General features: G+C 39.0%; 1 protein-coding gene across 1 annotated transcript in view; it reads left to right on the top strand.

The window, feature by feature from the left end:
- The window catches only part of LOC139152724 (UDP-glucuronosyltransferase 2C1-like), a 567,100-nt gene extending 564,381 nt beyond the window's left edge, over window positions 1-2,719 (top strand). Inside the window, exon 5 of the mRNA XM_070726034.1 lies at window positions 2,044-2,719. The gene's annotated coding sequence lies outside the window, so the exon portion shown is untranslated. The remainder of the gene's footprint in view (window positions 1-2,043) is intronic.
- Window positions 2,720-8,164: the final 5,445 nt, after the last annotated feature.

Below are 8,164 nucleotides of genomic sequence, written 5' to 3' on the forward strand. Positions count from 1 at the left end.
TAGAAGTTCCATTGATAGGCAAATTACTGTTCTAAAATATCTTCAGCTTTAGAAAACATTACTTTGTAGAAAGTTCTAAACATGACTAATTGAATTCAAGGTCATGGAGTAGAATGACCTTAAACACATGACCTTCAAAATGTTCTAGACTAATTAAACTCAGGTCATGGGTTGTTGAATGAATGAATGACCTACATAAGTGTTTTATTGCAATTAACCATGAGCAATAGCCAATCTTATCGTTTGTATTGTTTGTCGCACATACACAGTTGTGGCACCGAACTGAAACCAATGTAACAAAGAAGATCTATTTGAAGGTATTGGCGCATATTGAAGGTATTGATGTCAATGATTACCAATAATGATATATTTACGTTGAGAGACCACTTAACTTCCTAAACTTCCCATGGTGCAATATTGAAATATCTGTAATGAAACAGTTGAACTTCTGTAACATAATGTTGTCTTGACAACATTCAGGTATTAAGCAGCGATTAAAATCACAAGCAATGTTGCGAGTTTTATAAATAATTATTATGTTTAGCAAACAAACGTATTCATTAAAAATCTTAATTGCAGCAATAACAAGAGGGGAAGTAACGATTACAAGTTCCCAAGGTAAGACAACGTTTCGTTACAGAGGATGACTCTGGCTCTGCTATAATAATGGTTAAGGATGGTAAGGGCAGGGAGAACTATGTCATATGTACTAATTTGTGCAAGCTATTCACGATGGTGTCATATCACCCACACACTACAATACATCAACGCTACACTGATGAAGACTACATCCGCGTTATACGTATTATCACCATCTAATATGCATACCAGACACACTTGCATGACATCCAATCTAGTACCTAGATAGATCATTTCCCATCAGCCGCTTAAAGTGTGAGTCCTGCCACATTTTGAGACTTTTTTCGTTTAACTTGGGGCGTATACTCTAGTTCTGGTTGTCAATGAAATTGGTATTAATAAAACAAACATTTACACACACACTGAAGCTTATTTGAGCGGTTTTTAAACGGTTGTATTATGTTATTTCGACGAAAACACGGGAAAAGTTGCACTTTTCGATTTCAATCATGGCGACATTTTCCGGAAATTGCCGAGCTCGCCCCGTTTTGGCGTAAGTAGCTGTGACGTCACTAATAGAACGGGTGGTGGTGACTTCGTGCATTGACTATGGAGATTGTGATAATTTCATGAGTGAAAGCAGTGCAACTGAGAATGTCATCGTCACAGAAGATATGACAAAGCTGTTCAGAATTTACAGGCCTGCAAATTTTAACTGTCGGAACCTTAACTTAAACGAGAACAAGGGCGGAACTCTTGTTGACCTTCGCGTTAGTTACAAGCCCACCGTGACCAGAGTCAAACACACCAGTGCATTACAGTTCACACAACCGCAAGCTACCAAAATATAAATATAAGTCTGGAGTTGTCATCCCACCTTATTATTACTTCTCAACACAAATTGCCTCGTTCAAAATCTGTATATAAAAATTTTAATTACGCCATGACGCTCGTAGATAAATGAGTAGAGATCAAGTTGAAAATTGTCCACCGTTCGTAACACACATCTTTCCTATCAACAGCTGGAAGTGGAACAGGTCGAGGGTCATGTTAGCACTAAACACCAAAGGTAGTATTCTCGCCGCAAAATCTTCAGTTTGGCGTTATAAAACCTCACATGAACATTGGCACTTTTAAAAATATGTGACCGTAAAGACATGTCTAGCCAAATTCTTGGGAAGAGATGAATTAAAATTGACATGATGTAAATATCGGGCACACTGGCACCCGAGGCCGGGCGGCTCAGCTTGCCATTTCTGTGACGAGTGATCAGCTACGCTTCCGCAGATTTTTTCTTGATTAAGTGTCAGCGATATAAAGCACAACGTTCTTGTTTCATGACTGCAAAATTCTCAAAGAAGCTAAAATATTTTAGGGGAGACTTAGTCGAGCAGAAGGGAACAGATGACGACAACGCGACTGCTTCGTCAACAGTATAAATTTCTTCGCTACACGTTGTCACAGAGTATCATAGACAGAGTGGTAACGCCTGCATGCCTTTTGTTCCATGGTCGTCTCGGTAGACTATTGGCTTTTCATATTAAAATGAGCTTCAAAGGTGTTAAACTTTTTGGAGGCTTTGTTTGTGGTTGATAGTTACACGAGATTATGCGAAATATACGACGAGATGGCATCGTACTGCCAGTCGCGTAGCAACCATAGTCACTTTGTGAGCTCTCAGGCCAGAAACACTGCTTCACGCCAATTAAAACATAACACGCCAGCGTTTCATAAACATGTCCTTCCTTGACGCACGTGTGAAAGACGGTATGACTGACCGTAAACCATTGAGTAAAACCAGACAGTATCGATAAAAGACTTTCAAATTTGGTTCAAACACACTCATTATATATTCATAAAAATGTAAGAGGAATTTTTAAAATAGTAAAACTCACTTTCCTGAAGCTCAAAACACTCCCGTTTTCGCTCAGCACCACACGACAACAACAACACAAACTTTGCCGAACATACTTTTGCTTTACAATTGGCGAAAATCCGAAAATTACCGAAGGATGCATGGTCGGCACTCTTCGGAAAAGAGAGACGAGAGCAACCTGAGGCGAGGTGAACATTGATGGGTTACGTAACCGCTTCACGCCTTAAACAATACCCATTGCGACTCTATCTATCTTTCTCTATGACGTTGTGTCACTTTTACTGGCAGCACCGTGCTGTATTATACACAACCTATCGTTCAGTCTCGCAAAGAGTCAGTCAGTCAATACGTAAACTTTTAGGAATATCTCCTAACATTACTAATTATAGAGTCACACATGCATGAGATCTATTACTTGTATTCATTTATTTATTTACAATCACTTTCGTAAAGCAGCTGATTCGGCGATCAGTCTTGGGGGATGTAAACACAGCCATACTTCTACGCGGCCCCGCATCCTTGACATGTTTTGGTCAACCTGTCGCAGTCTTGCTGCTGTTCTCGCTCTTGTCCACAGTTGATGATTATACACGCGAACGCTTTCTGGTGACAATGGTCGTACTGGTACGGCATTGCGATTACATAATCGATGTAGTAACTCCAGGAATTAAAGTCTATCTTACCGTACATCTGGCTTCCGAACCGTGTTTATTCGACGTGAAGTCACGGCACTCGAAAATGTGCACCGTAGAAAACGCTTGTCTGAATGCCTCTTTTCCGACCCTTTCTTGTAATTTTGGCAAATGCGGCTAATACGGCATCCTACGATGCAATAAACTGACAATGGCTGCGGTTACTTCAGCCACCAAAGGCGTAACTTCTCACCATGTTGAAGCCACAGCGGTAAGCATTCGCTATGGCCGAGGTGAACACACTCTCTCGTACATTCTATTAGTTACGTCATTTCCGGTGGCAATGCCCGCGAATTCCGAAACGACCCGAATGGCAGCTAACTTCAAAGTCGCACAACATATTGCATTTTATAATATTTAACCGCGTCGTTTCATTGGAGTGATGCATTCATTTGATAAAATAGGGGTGGCAAAATCATATAGCATGGCTCATTTTAAGCAAATTAACTTTGAATTTATGCGGGACATACACTTTAGGCCTAAGTGCTAAGGTCCTTCTGCTCAATGCCGCACTCACTGAAGTTAACATCACGAATTCCCTCCAAGTAAAATTCAACATAAATAAAGATCATTAAAAAATGTCAACAAGACAGATAACACAAATACATTTCATAATTATCATTTTGTACTACGATTTCGTTTGGTTTATCAAACTCTCAATAAAGTTCCATCGGATTGCTGACCTTGGACCTTGGTACCAAGGAACCTTGGTACCTACTGGGCTTACGCGTGACATGGTCCCATGATGTGTCACGGTCATCTTCCAGGCCACTACGACGCAATGCATCCCCTCCATGGCAGAAAGCGCATCCTTGGTAATTCAAGTATTTGGCTGGCTTCATAGCAAAGGCCGATATTATGCCTGAATATGTATCACCCATGGGCGTCCGAGGGGTCTGACCATTGTCTCCATGTTGTTGCTTTGCATTGATGATAGTTTTAAACACGCAAATGTAAATTAGTTCGTGAATTCCAAATTGACTTAGTAAATTGACAGCTTGGTAATTTTGACTGTTGACTAGAAAGACATATATGTCTGTCTGTCAACCATCTAATAACTTAAGTATAAAGACTTTACTGCGGGCTGCAGTCATAGTGCTTAAACCAAAACACAATAGCATAACTAACTGTCTGAGAGCTCAGATTCCTTTCTAATTAAGGAGTTTTAGAGAGAGGAAATTTAAAGAGACATTGTGTGGCAAATTTTGGATCTTTTCGGAAGCATTTAAGAATCTTTCCTATGACAAATTGCCACGATGTAAGGCAAACTGCTATCAAAAAGCCTAGCCAATAAGCATTTCTTTACAAAAGCTTGCTTGAGGTCCAAACTTTATGTAACAGTATATAATAATCGCCATCATACCCATACATAATCAGAAAATCTTAGGTAAAAATTCATAATACAATAGCTATAAACATAGACACAAAACAGCACAGAACAGACGGTAACGCATCGGTACATACTACAAAGTCAAAATCATGAAAGACAGATATATGGACCTCTATATGTTCAGGTATAGGCTGTAAATGTTTGTGAATCACTGAATGTTTAATCTTGTTTTGTTGATTAGAGGCTGTGCACTGTTGACCAGTATTTCAGCATGTTTCAAGAAGTCAAATAACACTTTATCCCCTTAATGAGGGGTGTTCAGTTATCAAATGATTTTCAAAAATATATTCGCAGTATCAACAGTAGAAGAGTTCATCGGCACAGAGACTGCTGGATTAGAAAGTACTGAAGGTAGGTAGCAGTTTTTTTATGTTTTGATGACTTACTAAAGGATTGGCCATTTTAAACAGTTTCTAGTATGGAATATAATATGGCTTAACTATGTTTTTCCGAGAATAAGACAGTTAGCAATATCCCATTAATAAGAGTTTCTTCAAGCTTTTAAACATTTTCATGTAATTCTTCTCAGTATCAACGATAGCAGAGTTCAACAGCACACAATCGGCTGGATCAGAAGTCCTCAAGGTAGGTTGCAATAAGGTTTTCTTGTTGTAAGACAACCGCCCTATTAAGTACTTTCTTGTAAAAATATCATGCTCATCTGTTTTTAATAAAAAAAGACGGACTGTCGGCGTGTCCCTTGTCTCTCTGGCATTTTTTACTCGCTCAGGTGCGAGCAGGGGGAGGGCAAGGAAAACAACTGTGGTCAAGGAGGCCATGGAAATTCCAGACAACTATGAGGTGGGCGTCTAATCTTTCACTTAGTGCAAATCACACTGATAAATCATTTTGAACGGAGCAGTAAAACAAATGTTTCATAAACCAGATTTCTAGAAGTTTTCAATAACACAGCCGTGTTTCAATGACTGACATCATACTTCTTTTGTGCTTGTACACACTACAGTGCGTTTCAATTCGGTGCCACAACTCAGTGTATTAGATGGTCACATTGCATGTACAGAACAAAAGATTAGCTTTGGTATCACGACACCTTTCAAATTCACCAACTCATTGATTAATTTTAGTAAACCAGCATGAGACCAGCATTTTTTACAATGTCAGCTAAGAGTTTAAGAGCTGAAGCGGGTTTCTCACCTGAACTTAAATAAAACACACATATTTTCTTGTTTTAGCTTTCAACTAAAACTGTAAAAACAGCTAGGTTGGTAAATTTAATCAACTGATCAGCTATCGGTCTAGACAGAGCTGCCCCATGCTGGTATACTGTCATTAATCAATCAGTGATACCCTGGCGAATCGTTTATATTGCACGTAAAATGTGTCCGTCGCACATACCGGGTTGTGGCACCAATTTGAAACCACTGTATAATGATATATGTTGCAGTGTTGTACATAGTTGTTAAATGTAGGAAGTACATTATAATAAAAGAAAACGGGCAATGCTATGAGGGGCGCGCAACGAGCAATACGTGAGCACAATGAATAAGGGGGAGCTCGAAGAAGGGTGTCCTCTCTCTTGCAAGGCGGAAATTCTAATTAAATCAATAATTGCGTTGCACAATCACACAGACATACCGTACAATGTTTGGCAGTAAAGAAAGTGCTTTATTAACTGCACAACAGAACACAAACGCTACAAGGAGTAAAGCCACTCAACACCTACAGTAAAGTAACAACAGTAGGTATTGAAATAAACAGCAGTAAAGTGACATAAAGTGAATAAAGTTCAAGTGTGAAACATTAGGTCTATCAACAATTACAGAGCCAGATGAATGAGCTGTAAATGAATGATACAAGGCACAAGGGCGGGAAACATTGGGGGGAGAACAAGACAACGGCAACCGAGCAGTCAAACAGGTGCATGCTTGGTAGAATTTCCCATAAGAGTATCCTGAGGGTGCTAATATGACAGCAGTGCACTGCAGAGAAAACCTGATAAGTGCTGCAATTACACAAATTTAGTAGACAAAATTGAATACAATTGCAACGCACAAACACACAGACATATAATGTTTGGCAGTAAATGAAGTGCTTTATTAACTGCGCAACAGAACACAAACATGCTACAAGGAGTAAAGCACCTCGGCAAGGCCACCAAACAGAGTATGGCTGAGATAAAATATGGTTTTTATTTTTGAAAATTGAAATGGGGAATAAGTAGAGGGAGGAACAAAGTGACGGGAAGGAGAAAATTGCTGACTCTGTGAGGCTTAAGGCAGAAGTAGGCCCATGGCCAGGGTAACAGCAAATCTCTCAGATGGGGGAATGGAAATGTAACCTGTGTAGACCATAGACTTCAAGTCTCCCTGAAGCTTAATTAAGGCCTCAGGAACGCCCGCCATGGCGGCAATCATGGCTCAATCCGCCTCTCCGGAGGCTGTGAAAGAAAAAAATCTGATGTTGGAAGGTAAATTTGAGCGCAGAGCTGCTTAAATTTAAGAGCGAGGGATGATTTCGTGAGGGAAACTAACTGGCCAGAATGAGGAACGACAAAGATGGGAGAGTGAGCAGGGGCGGGAACCACAGACAACATATTGCAGTAAGGGACTGGTCAGTTTCTTCGGCGTGGGGGGGGGGCGTCGGATTCATGGGGGGGGGTTACCCTGTTTCTGACTTTGGTGGTAGGGGGTCACCATGTTTTTGAAATGCCTAGTAGGGGGGTCAGTGTGTTTTTTAATTTTGACATGGATCATACTTGCGAAAAATGCATTGTGCCAGCCACAAATTTCATCATTCAGTTGAATTTTTCGGCGCACCCTTCGGGCGCATAACTTTAATTATAATAAGACATTTTTCAGAGCCCCGCCTTAGCGCCAAACTTTAATATATCAGACATATATACATATATCTGACAAACTTGTATGTTTAAAATTTTGCGGCGCGCCTTCGTGCCCATTTCTTTAAAATAGTAAACAATATTTTTTTAGCATGCCCTTCAGCTGCATGACTTTCATATATCATATATGTATATATATTAGCGATATCTGGATGTTCAATTTTTTTCGGCGCGCCCTTCGGCGCAGTAAATTAATATATCAGAGATATTATGTCAGGTATATCTTGATGTCTGTATATTGAAAGTCTGTTTTGCAAAGTGTACTGATCATTATGAAATCTGCAGTTCATATTAAGGCGTGACAAGTTCCTGATACTTTTCTGTTTCCTCTATGAGAATTCAGTATTAGAAAGCAACATACACTAATATTTCACAATCACATTTTTCTTACAACAGTTCTGGACATCTGGTTATGCATAAAAAGAGTGGAGTATATTCACAGCTCATTCAAAATACTGTATTCAAACTTTAGAATTGACACTTTTAAGTTCCTATCTTACAACTGACATGACAACAATTTCATTAAAACACAGAATGACTGAATGTTTGAAAAAATATATATATATATATATATATATATATATATATATATAATTGAATAATTCAGTATATATAATTGAATAATACAGTATATATATATATATATATATATATATATATATATATATATATATATATACTGAATTATTCAATTTATATTCCAATTTATATTCCACCTTTTCTTTTACCTTTGTCGTGTGGGGGGGGGTCACCCTGTTTTCGAAAGCTGA

This window comes from Ptychodera flava, chromosome 16 (genome assembly GCF_041260155.1).
Source record: "Ptychodera flava strain L36383 chromosome 16, AS_Pfla_20210202, whole genome shotgun sequence".
NCBI classification, from domain to species: Eukaryota; Metazoa; Hemichordata; class Enteropneusta; family Ptychoderidae; genus Ptychodera; species Ptychodera flava.